General features: G+C 43.0%; 1 long non-coding RNA gene across 1 annotated transcript in view; it reads right to left on the bottom strand.

The window, feature by feature from the left end:
* Window positions 1–475: 475 nt before the first annotated feature.
* The window catches only part of LOC307047257, a 92,216-nt gene continuing 77,346 nt past the window's right edge, over window positions 476–15,345 (bottom strand). Inside the window, exon 3 of the long non-coding RNA XR_013810380.1 lies at window positions 476–1,116. This is a non-coding gene — a long non-coding RNA (uncharacterized lncRNA). The remainder of the gene's footprint in view (window positions 1,117–15,345) is intronic.

The following is a 15,345-nucleotide window of genomic DNA, read 5'->3' as shown; positions in this document are numbered from 1 at the left end:
CCACAGAGCCACAGAGTCTAGACTCCAGATGTGTTAACAACCACACACACACACACACACACACACACACACACACACACACACACACACACACACACACACACACACACACACACACACACACACACACACACACACACACACACACACACACACACACACACACACACACACACACACACACACACACACACACACACACACACACACACACACACACACAGAGGAGGACCAACACCAGTCCAAACCAATAATTCTACCATTTGACAGCCGTTTACTTACACAAAGTTAGGTATGGATAATCATCCTTTTTTCCCCACTCTTGATAGAGATACTACTCACAAAACTGCACATGTTCTTGTTTATGACCAACAGAGGACAGCTTCACTGTACAGTAAGTGGGAGTGGAGTGCAGAAACACCCTATCACGATGACATTTGGATGTAGTTAGGCGGTGAAATACCATCGGCCACCATGAACAATTTTGAACAAACACATTGAATCAATTTCCAGCACGAAAAACAACACAGACAGCACAACGATGCCAGGTAATGCTTTTGCTTTGCAGAACTTTATATGGATTTCTCATAACTTCGGCCTAACATTTATATAGATATCAAATACTGTATGTATTTAAATTACCTACTGCTTCTCTCAAAACGGCACTGAAATAAACAGAAACATATGCTGGCTGCATATGTTCAACACTGCTTTATTTAGACTGTTCTATAGCGACACGACAACAAGAGTGTTTTTGTGGAAAAGACACATGGGTAAATTGCAACTGTTATAGAAAACAAGACTCTGGGAGAGGAAAAGTAAAGAGTGAAAGTGTTCCGAGCACAGATGCACCCGCTCTCTTGCTATCTCCTGTGCTTGTGGGTATACTGCCGATCCAGCTATTCTTGTTGGTTTGTTAATTGTTTGTCACCCACCAGGTGCCATCTGTCTGTAGTCCCACAGTCCCCGAGCCATGTGGGCCGGCCTGCCTGGCGCCTGCCAACGTCACTGACCTGCAGCAACCGTCCACACCTCCGTCACACACCTCCTGATCCGTCTGGGATAAATAGCTTCTCCCTCAACTTCTGTGCCGCAATCACGGCTTCCCAATCTGTCCTGTGTTAGAGGGGGAGGAGGGGGGGGGGGGGGGGGGGTGACAGGACGGGAGGGAGAAAAGACAAATGAGAGGAAGAAATGAATAGATGGATGGATAGAGTGAGACGGAACACGAGATAGAGATGGATGTCTGAAGAGATAAAAGGTTTGAGATATGAACGCTGACAGGATTGTTTGTGCTGCAGTCTGTTGTTGCAGCCTGCTACGATAAGTCAACAACAACTGTCACATTTGTGTCCATACAAGTCCTGTATATGTTAAAGCAACACTCAAGTAATGATTATGAATTCTGATAAAAACATAACTAAAATCAAAGCAACAAAATGTTACAGTATTCTGGATTTGGCACAGCATCCACTGCAACACACTACTTTAAGAGGCACTCCAACAGGCAAGGGAGGTCACCTTCACCTGGGCCTGATGTTGGGGCAGCTGTGTGTTGAAAAATGAGATCAGCTGCTTGCTCACCGGGACGCATGCGGCAGTCTGGAACCACCAAGGGCCTAGCATTCGAGGGCCCCAGTACAATAAAGACAGAGCGAGCAACCCCCCCCCCCCTCTCTCAGCCTGTCTGCCATCCTGGGGCATGTTGGGTCACCTTGACGACTGGGCCCAGCGAGGGGAGCCGCACCCCACTTCGGGGCAAAGAAGGAAGCATGGGTAATGAGCCGTTGCCATGCAAGTGGAACAGCTTTTGAATAACCCCATCCGCACACAGATACACACACACACAGTATTCTACAGTACTTGTGTTTACAGAAGGGACAACAGCTTGTTGGAGAAACCTCTCAGGAGCTCTTAGTCCAGGAAGGAGGAGATTCATGGGCATCATGGTGGAGGTCAGCTAGTGTTTATGAACAGCTAGCGTCAATAAAAACAAGAATGGATGCGATGAATCAGAAGCATGCGAATAGATTCCATGCTATTTAAAGTTAATTTTGCTATCATGTAGCTACGTTGATGAGATTGGCTCCTAATATGCTTTTATGATCTTCATGTTTACAGATTTTATGTTCCTCTTTTCCAAGTCTTGTATACAACCCTCTGCTCTTCATTGTGGAATACTTTTAAAGTGTTATTGCTTATCAATCCAAAAACTAGTGCACATCGATGTTTAAACGAGCAAACGCATCTAGCCGAGGAAACAGTGTAAATCAGCCACTCGTGAAATGTTCATTTGAAAAGGAGACGCAGAAAAAAAAAAGAAGGATTTTCCAATCCAAATACGCCTCGCTATAATAATTGTCTGAGATTAGGTTTAATCATTCTGCATCTTGGTCTCATAAAGAGAGGGAAGGTACAGTATTCCCTCATGTTGACTCAATGTTAAACATTCACTAATGGCCTACCAAACTGTGCGGCATCTCATGAAGCCACTGGAATCCTGGGACTGTAACAGATCCAGTGGGAGATGTCTGACCACCTCTACTCACACACACACACACACACACACACACACACACACACACACACACACACACACACACACACACACACACACACACACACACACACACACACACACACACACACACACACACACACACACACACACACACACACACACACACACACACACACACACACACACACACACACACACACACACACACACACACACACACACACACACACACACACACACACACACACACACACACACACACAATCACATGTAACATACACTTGTAATCACAAACACGTACCAATCCTTAGCAGATGCAGTATGTATGGCGTCACGGTTGAAATACTTACTTTTGAGAGGAAGGACATGCCTGTTGTCAGTAGCCGGAGAGAGAGTGAGAAAGAAACGACCCTTAAACCTGGTTCATGAAAAGAGAACGCAACCAGAAAAATATCCCCTCAAGTGAAAAATGAAAAAGGTTTCTGACCACATAGAGACGCAAGTGCCCAAGTTTGTTTTTCATTAGCTTGGCTTGTTTGAAAGGAATAAACCTCCACAGAGTTGTGCCTGGAATCCATGTCTTATGGTAACACAATCCAAAGTGGCTGCAGTACATAGGCTTTACTCCAACATTTGAAAACTTCATATGGGTCCTGAAATGTGTTTTTATTTATCCAAAGAGGTTCTTCAGTCAATAAGATATATATTACAAATGAAACAACTTGTGAACTGTAGTGCCTTATCTCCTGCACAGAGCCTTAAAAGTTCCACATCATTATTCAACTATTCCTTCTGTTTGCAATTTGAATCAGCCCTTTACAGATATAAATTGCTGAAAATCTTGGAAACCACTCTGGAATTCCACAAAAGCATGACCGTATCGGTATTAAGCTATAAAGCCATGTTGTATAAAAAGCCCTACAGATTGTATTTTTCTAAATGTTCTGAAGTTGATGTATGATTCCACAATGTGTGTTCTTTTTTGTTTTATTACACTTCTTTTCTTCTTTACGTCTGTCCTCTCTCAATGCTAATAGCTCATCTCCTTCAAGCCTCGCCACAGATGCTGGCAGGTCTATCCTGAAATGATTATCAGAGCCAGATCCCACTAGCCAGCTTTCCAGTAGCACTCGTACATGGAGATGGAACCAGGGCTGAGGCTGAGACTGTGGTGAGCGGCGCTAGGCTGCCAGGCTGTGGACGCCAACAGGCCCCAGAAATTAATACCAGCAATGGGGCCTCACCAAGGTCCAACATCCAGATCCAGTTGGAGTAGGAGAGACAAAATTGATGACTGGCAATGATGTCACGAGACATTTGATGGCTTGGGGTTTCCTGAGACACAGCTAGTGATGCCTCACCTGGAACGAACAGCGGGAAAAATCCCAGAGATGGATGCATGATTAGGCTAAGCTGAGTTTCCGACTGGCAACTTCAGAGAGATTTGAATTTCTGCATACTGAAATATGTTAAAAAGGTATTTCAATCAGCCTTTGTCATGAGATTCCCTTTTTCTGGGAATCAGATTTCAGATAATGATAATGTTGGGCCGTCATATAGCTTAGATGGTAGAGCTGACGGCACATGTACTTGGTCCTCAAGCGGAGGACCCAATTTCAAATTTGAACCGGGACCTCGTGTCGTCCCCTCTGTCTCCTACTTTCAAACCTGTCATTCAAATAGATGCACTGGTTTGCCAACGACATCTTAAACAAATTAATCAAATAATAATAATTTTAAACATAGCTTGTGCAGCAGAACAACAACACGTCCTCTAGCCACCCTAACTAAAGAGAGAAGAAGTATGACATTGATGAAGAGCTTAAGCTGAACCACACCTTCCACACCAAACCACAGCTTCCTGACATATGTTCTAAAGTTGCCAAACATTTAAAATCGGTTTGACGCAATACATTAATCACACCCAGTGGGAAATTACAGGGTTATGAGTTGTTAGAAAAAAAACTTGATGAGAAAATGACCTGATAAGGTACAGATGATGCTGTTATTTATATAGTCATGTATTTGACGCGTTCTTTCTGCGTCATCCCGTTTTAGTAACTGTTGCGCTTATTCTGTAATAACATTAAAACCACATTGCAGTCACTTTCTGTCGCATTTTTGCAAAGAGTTAAGTGTTACCATCTTGTGTGTGTTTTGTAATGAGCTCAGGGGACAGTCCAAGCAGTTTATAAGCTGAAATCCTGATCCAGTGAGTCCAATCACAGCAATGGTGGTTTAAACATCAGGAAATCATTTACATTGCCTTGGCTCATGGGAAGTTTCTAAATATCTTAGCAAAGTAATGAAAATGCATGACTTCTCACATGTGCACACACACGCACGCACACACACACATGCACGCACAAACACATGGAAATATTCAGCTCATATCAGAGCCTCTGGGGAATAATAGATTTGTTTTCATCTTTCATCATTCAAAATAACAGCATGTGTGCTTGTCTTCTAATTCATTTAGTAACTTCATAATTGACTTGTAATGAATCAGTTCTAAAACATTTTCAGTGATAAAAACTTCAAGCATAAAGAAACAATTAATCAGCTCAGTATTTGTTATAATACTAATAAACCAAGACAAATTCCTTTCAATGAAACCAAGGCCAACATGTTTCTTGTTCCCATAAATATGTTACCCTCAGTTATGCCAAAGCTGGAAGGCGTCCAACATGAGCCATGCGACGACATATTTTGTGTGGGCTAGCTAATAATGTTTTCCCCACTGCATCTCTCTGTTCCTACCCTGGCGGAAAAAAAGTTTAAGAGTAGGAGGAATTAATGTATATTAAAAGGGAAACCTTAAAGTGTTCATGGAAGAATTGAGTCATGTTGTTGATCAGAACTCTAAAAAGAGAGACCTTTAACTAGCCTGGATTACTGTAGGAGAAAGATTCTGTTCACCCACACTTCTAATGGAAACAGACGCCGAACATTCAGCTGGGGAACAAATACACAAAACAGCAGAGCTTCTATTTTCTTTTTCCACTCTTCTTTTTCTAACCGCCTTACACTCCCTGATGGCGTATCGTCCTAAAACTGACCAGGCTTGAAATATGACAAGTTTAATACGTCCTACATCACCGTTGAGCACGATTGAGTTACTAGAGCAACAACTGGCCTGTCCCAGCCTGCAGCAGAGCCCGCGGAGCAGCGGTGTGAACATAACCCCCCGTCAGAGGGGTTCAAACCCAGAACGAGACTCAGGTCTGAAGGGGAGGGGGAAAGTGGGGACTAAAAGAGCACAGGAAGGAGGTTTTTCAGGGCAGCGGCTCTGATGACAGGTAAGGAGAAGAGGTGAGGTTGCAGTGTGGGTGGGTGGGCCACCAGCAGAGGCACAGAGAGAGGAAGGCGGGTAAAGAGGAGGGCAGGAGTACCGGCGCTGTCACCGGCCCCGGCGTGTTTGGATAAGACCCGTGGAACATGTGGGGGAATCAGCATGAGGCATCACACCTGGAGGAAAAGACAACTAAATCCAGCCCCCAGTACGCGGGCCCCGGCTCCAACAAGTCTAGCCAGCATCTGGAATGGATATCTGGAGATGCAGCCGGCCTTCACAGCCCCTTCACGGATGCTTCTCACTCTACCTTTAGTTAAAAAAAATACACGCACAGAGAAAGGTTGCGTTAAAAATAAAACGCGAGAATCACTGAGGATTTGTGTTTATAAATACGAGTTCTTCTTCTTCTTGCACAGTATCCCATCTGCTTGGCATAATGTTATTGTGCTGTTGATGAACTCATCTTTTTTTCTTCTTATAGTTGCTAGTCTCCCTTCACCCCAAATATGCTAATGCTTGACTTTTCCTGGCTTTAATAAGTGTACAGATGCCAACAGTTTTTTGGTTACAGTAGCTTCAGTCTGGTTGGCTATCTTTCAGCATGTTTCACTCTGAAAAGGAGCAACACATGCACTCGTAAAATACTATCTTAATATCTTGAGTACATTCTTTATATTTCAGGTAGAAAAGGTCTGAAGCAAATGAGCTGGCATCCATCAATATGCTGGACTACACTTTTTTTTATTGAGAATCAGTGACTATCAATGAGAAAGCACCACTGATATCCATAAAAGGTGAATAAAACAGCAACCCACATTCAGCATGACGGACCATGTGTGTACTCTCTACATGTGTAAATGTGTTGGTGGGGGTTTGTTAGGGGCCAACCAGCCGTGTTGTGACTGGAACAATCCGGGCCACAATGTTTGTTTACACAGAACCGCTCATTCACCCAAATAATCAGAAGCTGTGGGCTTTTCTAATCCCCACACAAAGTCAATGGAGCCAGGTTGAGCTGGCGACAGCCCGGATAAGATACTCAAACACAGGCTAGTGATCTGCGAGCCGCGGCTTCTCCTTCCCACACCCTCTGTCCCCTTTGTTTCCTCTATTGCAGTTCACAATGTGACACGGATTTGAAGTTCACGGGTCACATAAAAAAAACGCTTGGATATACAGTCTGAAAATCTTCACCTCCCTTTACCTAGCAGGTCAGTTTCATTTTGTTCTGTCATTCTTTTTCACATTCTTGCAGCTCAAAATATAAGTCAAAGCAAGCTGCCGTGGTCTAAAAAGAACACCCACTCTCTAGCAAAGGAATGCACATTTCAAAATAGTGTATTGTTATGGTTTTGGCTAAGTTGGTACTCGATCGGCAAATCCTGGTGTGCGAGTGCGATTCTGTATGTGTGTTCACTGATAGAGGTATGTGGTAAAACATTCATTAACATTCCATTCATGACCTCAGTATTATGTCCACAGTGAAGGAGAGCATATATTTGCCTTTCACACCTCTTGCACTGGATGAGGGAAATGATAGAGCATTATGTGTGTCAATGTGTGTATGTGTGTGTGAATGAGATAGGGAAGAGGGAGAGAGCGAGCAGGAGAGAGCGGCGGGGAGAGGGATAAAACACAGCTCACTGATACAACATAATCTATCTGGAACCATGTCTCAATATCACAATATTTCACACATTTACGTATCACATATTTGGCAGTGGCAGCCTTCTCCTCAGATCAGTGGAGTTATTTCTGCCTTGTGTACTGGATGCTGCAGGACCGAGATACAGTTTGCAACGGCACAGATGGGAGAGGCTATAGCTTCGGTACCACAGTATCGCAGGCAAAAATGTTTGGTATGTTTTAACACAGATAAAGCTGACATATTCCGAGGCGTTTCGCAGACAATACCCATGAAGGAACAATCTCCCATCTGGCAGTGCAGCCTCTCTGAAATCCTCTCTGTCATGCTCAATGAGAACTGGAGAGACAAAACATTCTCTGTCTGTATATCAGTCCTTATCAAGTCTGTACCTTGGGCCTCGCTGGATATCAACAAAACGTCATCCCGCAGGCTAGGACTTCTCAAAGAAAAATCCCGCACTTTACGTTATAGTTTTGGATTTATAAACATCTCTTCACGGTTTGATGCTACACAGAAACAGTTTATGTATTCATCCTCGGGGTATAAGTAGGGGATTGGATGGCAGCATAGCGGACAAACTTCATAGCTCTGGAAGCACATGTACAATTTCCTGGTGAGGATCAAATCGATCAGCTTTACACTGTGTCCTCTTCCTTCCCACGTCTCAGTAAAGGAGGATTACTTTCGGAGGCCGGTTTAGCCGCTGCCTTTATGAGAGGAATGTCAATGAAGTCACTGCTGTACTGCTTCTCTCCACATGATGGTGCAGAGGACAAGCCTCCCCTTGGACGGTGAGAAAGCTGACATTTACCTTTAGGCTCTTAAATATGCATGACCACTGAAAACTGCTGGTTTTTTTCTGATGAATTTCAACTGCAACAACAAAAAAGCTGCCACGTACAACAAATACATATTGTTATTTGCCAATGGGAATGGGACATGTATGTAAATGGTTTGGATCTCCATGGAGGTAAACACAATATCCAAATAATCACAGCTTATTAATTATGTCTGCATTGTTTGCGAACAGATGCGTGTTTGTATAAAGGATTATATCGAGTGGCGAGCACAGTACATCCATGTCTTTGCTAGTTTTATTTGAAATGGATTTCATTCATTTCCAGCTGTATGCACATTGTATCCAAACATGAGAATAATCCGCCCGCGGTACGACGTTGCGTTCTTTTGGTCAGCGAACAAAGAGCTGTACCATCCGATGTGGCATACAATAGGTGTCTGTGTTTGTGTCTATTTGTGTGTCCTTCCCGAGTCACACCTGTACTCTCTGTCATGATGTTATCAGACCCTAAACACCTGCTCCACAGTCTAAGGTCACCAACTACATAAAACTGCCTCCTAGAACAGTGAGATGGGCACCTGCAAATACACTGTTTGTGTGTGTGTGTAAATAAAAAAGGGTCATGTTTTTACTTCTATGGTCATTTATATGCTGCTCATGTCACCCAGCACATCGCTCACAGGTGTCATACAACCCTGAGTATGACCTGAATAGGAGGAGAGGTGGAAGGAGAGCGACAGCATGGGAAAAAATAATGAGGAATACATTGTATATAGACCATAGACGATGGATGTATATGATACATAGGTGCGGCAAATGCTTTTACAAAACATAATGCGTCCAGGTGATTTAAAGGACCCACCTCTATGATGACAAAATAAATATGTTAAGAATACGACAATATGATTATATGTGTTTGACATGAGCCTCTGTGAAGAGTACAAGGGTAAAAGGAAGACATATGGTTGCTGAATGTGAACTCTTTACCTGCTGTATTTTACACTTACAGTAGTATAGGATATACAAATATAGCATAGAACTCATTACATTTTGTAATGAGCAATGTATTGCATTAGTTTGCAACTCAACTGACACATTATTTAAATTAGAAATGTCAATATTAGCAGTAAGAAGGGATTCAGGTCGTTCAATTCTACCTTTCCTACCAATACAGTAACATCCCAATCTGAAATGGCAACATGAATTTTGGGCGATTTGTGTTTTATTTACTTAAAATACCAAGTTTTCAATTCACTGTGAAGTCATTTTGTGTTTTGATAAATTCCAAGCCGCCTACTTTTGACCAGAAGATTCCCTTTCAACTCTAATCCCAACTTTAAAATGTTGAATTACTGCAGCACGACATCACTCACATAAATGCTGCATTTTAATAAAGTTAAGATTCAGTTAGTTTAATTACATTTGAATATCATATCTGGCTTAATGTATAAGTCAAATCTGTTCAAGCGATTTTTATTCAAAGTAAAATAAAAAGCTTTTTGATAAGGTCATTTAATTGTAAGATGTTGTTCAAATGAACCAATTAAAACCCAAAGATAGGTTTAACTCAAGATGTAAGCACAATTTGACTTCTGTGGACAAACAACACCGCAGTGATACTACAGTACAAACTTCCAACATAGCCAATGTTCTGCCACTAGCAGTATACTTCTCAGATAATTAATTGGTGAACCGCAGTTATTAATAAACGAGGCAGGCCACAGAATAATATCCTGCAGGTTGTACTGTATGAATAAACAGCTATTGTGGTTCCTAACGAGGCTGCAGGACATCACCGTATTGGTTGGATTACTGTGTGTAGATAGTGCGGGGAGGGGGGGGGGGGAAATTGCATTACATTGTTGTGCCTGTTGGTGTTTTGCTCAGAAATACTTTCAATTCCAATCCTTAATGACAAACAAGAAAGCTTTTCTGATTGAAAACAATTCCAGCACTTCAAGCCATAACAAAAACTCATGACAAGAGCATTTTCACCAAAAGGAAGACATTTCACGCACTGGGAGCCTTTTGTGATATTTTCTCTCCCTCCCTCTTACCCTCCCTCTCTCTCCCTGTCTCTTTCCTTTGTGTGCGTAAATCATCTCTTCCCTGCGGCCTGTCTGTGATCATGTTGATGGGAAACAAAGAAATCATCTTGAATGGCACATTAATTTCCTCCGTTCTCCCCCTGCCCTCTGCCTAATGAAATCCCCTCTGCCACGGGGCCTGAGGAGCCACACTGGCAAGCCATCACCAGCCAGTAAATATGTTTACCTTGGAGCACTCCGCTAATGGACTGTTTACTAGGGGGAGGCAGCATTGGGTGTTGCAGGGACCAGGCAGCACTGGGTGTGGGGCGTGTGTTCCTTAGACCAAATGACAGCCCCTTTGCTCCCCTCATCTCCCTAAAACCAACAAACCACCAACCACCTGATCTAAAGTGGCTGTCACCAATAAAGAGTTCAGATGGAGGACTCAAATGCAAAGAAACACGACTGGATTACACTGGGGTATAATAAATCTCCAGTCTGATTTGTTGCTTTTACAGATGTTGGCAGGGCTCTGTAGTGGATTAAAAGACTCCCCACAGGGTTCAGGCCCTCAGGTTGACTTTTACATTTCATTTCATAACATTTGACAATGTTGGCAGTATCTACATTTGTAATGCAATTATCTTTGAATCTACTTTTTATATCTAGTTCCTTTTAAACCTAGCTTTGTGTCTGGCTTATAGGGTCAGCTTTTAATAAACTGTGTGCTTTCCGAGCCCCCCGACCTCCAGCTCAGCAAGCCTTTCCAGTTTCAGCATTCATTGCCTGATGCTACATTTAAAGCAGGAGTTATTAGATAGCCCTTAGCGAACCAAACTGAAGCCATTGTGATGACTTTTTGCTTACTCCAAGGCCACTGTAATTTTTCAAGGGGCAGTGTGTATCAGGAGTACTAAGCGGGAAGGTTGCAACTAACTGCATACCTGCAATGCATGCTTTAAATTACAATATCATGCATTCGTTTTAGTACAAATTAGTATGGGGCAAAGTTAAGTTGAAGGAGATGGTTTCACTGCGATGTAAAATCAATATAAGAGTTACAAGGTGATGACCTGTCTAGCTTTCTGTCAAAAACAGCGTGCAAATGGTAATAAAAGAGTGTATTTTAAAAGGGATTTATTGTTTTTACTGTGGTATCTAATTGTGCATTTAGAATTGTGAATTTCACTAGTATAGTGAACATTGCTTGTATCATCACATTAGTGTTATTTAATATTGAAAGCATCCCGAGGAATAATATACTCCATCTCTTCCAATAGATTCCCCCTCAATCCTACTCACGGGTACTTAGGGGAAATCTTTTTCTGCCATATTTAAACAGCAGTATGAAAATCAGGATTGTGGGAAGACAAAAGCTACAAAGACACCACTGGGATTAATATAAAACAGAGAAACAACCTTTAAAAGGGCTCATTCGTGGGTGTTGCTCTGTTGGGAAAAAGGATTAACAAGGTGCAGAATGTGTAAAAACAAAGGCAAGTCTCAGGAATTTGTGTAAAACGTTGGTCTCAGATACACAGTGTGTGATGTCTCAAGTGCTGTGTTGGTCGAAAACTGTCATCCAAGCATCCAGACGCCCCATGACCAACATGCAGGGCCCTTTAACCATCAGTGGACAACTCCTGACAGATGTTAAACTTTCCACAGAGATGTTGAGGAGATGTTGCAGACACGATGCATCCTTCACTAAAGCTTATCATGTTTAGGTCTCATAAATAAACTAACTATCTCAAATACTTTTGTGAAATTGTGGCTGCAAGGTGCAAAAAAACATCCGACATACCGTGAATTATAATATGTTAAATTTGACATTTAAATATCTATGCAAATATGTTGGTGCTCTCAATTAAAATTATATTAAGTGGCGTGAAACTGCATGCCAAGAGAATTATTAAAGCACATATGGTGTAACATCATAGAATCGAGACTGTTATTTGGCAGTATAATGTGAAATTAAAAGACTGGAGGCAGGAAAAGGCCTGGCTTTGATTTTCAGACCACCTCGCTGACGAACAGTAAGTGGGTGTAGACATGAAACGGTAGAGAACACTTCCAAAACAATTTATTTTAGGGAAATACAATTTAGTTAAAGTAGGTCCTCAATAAGGATTTATTTAAGCCCAACATTCATATTTTAAATCGCTACTTTGACTGCTGCAGTGAACCTTTAGAAATACGTTCAACACAGCTAAGCAGTCACTATTCATCCCTAAAAAGGTTTTAGGCAAAGTGCATATTACGCTCAATAATCTGGTGGATGCATTTGTCCCAACCCCACAGAGAGACAGGTAAAAGGGGTAACTGGAGTTCAGCTCTGTATATAAGGAATGCATATTTAATGCATGTCAGGGTATGGATGCACATGTGGTTTTTTGTACACCTACCCACATGACTTAAAGTTCCAAAGGCAGCAGCAGCCCGAGATAACGCCCCCTGTCTCATCTACGGGTGTCTGGCGCCTGGCAGCCCTATCAGTAACTGTGTGCCTAGATGTGTCCCCGTCCCTCACACACACACACACACACACACACACACACACACACACACACACACACACACACACACACACACACACACACACACACACACACACACACACACACACACACACACACACACACACACACACACACACACACACACACACACACACACACACACACACACACACACACACACACACACACACACACACACAGAGAGGGCCCTGCAGCTGGTGACAGGCTGCTTCTCTCAGTCTGCTGCCAGCCTGTTCGACACACAGCTCTCTATCCAACTCTTATCTCCATTGATTTCCTCCCCAGCCTCCAAACTTAGATATGCACTCTTTAAAAACAGGCCAACTGCAGAGTTTGGGCCCTGAGAAGGAAGGATATCTCGCTACTTGGGGGGTGAGTCCAAAGTATCGACGCTACTGCATTTAGGTATCCTAATTTCGGTGCGATTAGTTCCAAAGCATTGGTGATATCTGCAGGGGAACAGGAGTAATGATTTGATTTCCGCTTGCGACTTCCATACCAAACATATGGACTCACAGTGAGTTGAATCGGATGGCATAAAAGCAGCTGTTAAATATGCGGCTGGGGAGTTTCCTGTGATGTATGTGTTGGATCTACGTTGTGTCCATATATTGACACGGTCATGAATTTCCATGTCAAATGTCTCAGCAGGATATTGCTGAAGGCTGTGATTTCTACCCAGCTGAGATGGGAGATTCACCCCCCCCCCCCCCCCCTCCCTTCCTTTTACCTCTGTAACATTGTAATATGCCTCCGCTCTCTCCAGAGTCCTTCTTTCATTTTCTCATGGTTCTTCCTTGTCTTTCTTTCTATCGCTCTTCCTTTTATTCCTCTCTTGGGTCCTGCTCCTCTTTCCCAGTGCACCTTCTTCTTCTCCTGCCCCTCCCCCTCTTCCTCCACCACACACACACACACACACACACACACCCCCTCTTATGCCGGCAGACTCCATCGATTGATTTCCCCTCACTGTGACACATTTGGTGCAGCCGCATGTGGCCTATTAATTATATCCACAGCAGACTCTCGTCACGCTCCCCGTTTCTCAACAATACAACCCCTCACACACAGACACACACATATATACGCAGTACCCTAAGAGCAGGCAACCTACTAGACAGCATCCATGACCCTGCAGATCACCCTTTAACCACTGGGTTTAAAGCAGATAGGGAAGTGGGGAGGACCCCGAACCCAGAGCGTTTGAGTAGAGGCAAACAGACAGTGGCAGTTGATGCGAGGTTGGGCCCATGTTGCGTGTAATCTGGCTAACATCTGTTAGCCATCATGTGTGTGGCTCCATTTAAAGTCCAGAGTGGACTAAGAGCCCGAGGAGACTCCCTGCATCCCCGCTCGCAGGCTTTTAGCGGTGCTGCTCCAAATGTTTTCCTCTGCACAGACGGACTCACGGACGGGGAAAGAACAAGAGCGAGTAACGAGAGGGCATCGGAGACAGAGGCTGACACGCACTTCACAGAACACAACAGCACTTAGCACATCAGGCGGCTTTTTTCCTCTATTGTGCACAAATTTTGTGTTTGTGCAATACCCTGCATGTGTGTGCATCTGGCAAACAATACAGTAAGCCTTCGCTGCAGGCCTCTTACAGCCTCAAAATCCTGGGTTTTTATATTTAGCTCGTAATCACTATAATTTCCAAATTAGATACAGGCTGGCCAAGTACACATTCCTTCTGTACAATAGCCCTAAATGGTTGTCCCATCATCTCTGTAGACAATCTCTACAGAGAGACACTTTAAATATTAGAGTGATATTCAAAGACAATCTATAGTGATGAAAACAAGCGGCGCGCGTTAAACAGCTGCTGTTGAGGATATTGTGAGAGGGGAGGGGAGGGGAGGGAGACACAGATTAAGAGCAGATTACAGAGCCTTTCCCTCTAGGGCCTTCATATTCCAGATTGACAATGTGGTGGGATTGGGAGATCAACCTGGAGATTTTCATATGAAAAGATGTTTTCCATCCGAGATTAACGGCTGTTATTATTCATTAACTTTTATTCTGCTCTCAAAGCCTTGTTTAGTCTGCTGCCAGCGCTGTGAGCAGAGTAGCAAAGAAATGAGACAAACAGAAAAGTGTGTACGTTCTGCGAGACAAAAGGAGCACGTTGCATTGAGAGGCACTTATTGGCATGAAAGCAGAATACTCCGAACCAAGCATTACATCATAAACAAAGGCTGGGGTTTATGCATTATTTATTGGCAATAATTCTGAAGACCGCTTGTATGGGACAAATACATTAATCATATGATCATCTGGAGTTTACCCTTGCTCATACTGTATATGTTGGTTTGTTTGTGTACACTTGCTGATTAAAATGCTGACTTCTTTGATCATTACTGTAGGCGTATAATTACATGAAGGAAGATACATTGCATTTGTTGTTGTTCTGTGATGCATTGTGTTATAACATCATCTTTGTTTAACCCACTGTGACCTACTAGAATTATATCTAAAAACAACTCATCACAAGGGAAAAAAAACGATCAAA

This window comes from Notothenia rossii (genome assembly GCF_949606895.1).
Source record: "Notothenia rossii genome assembly, chromosome: 7".
Classification (NCBI taxonomy): Eukaryota; Metazoa; Chordata; class Actinopteri; order Perciformes; family Nototheniidae; genus Notothenia; species Notothenia rossii.
The sequence above is the reverse complement of the archived record's forward strand: the minus strand, read 5'-3'. Positions and strand labels throughout refer to the sequence as shown.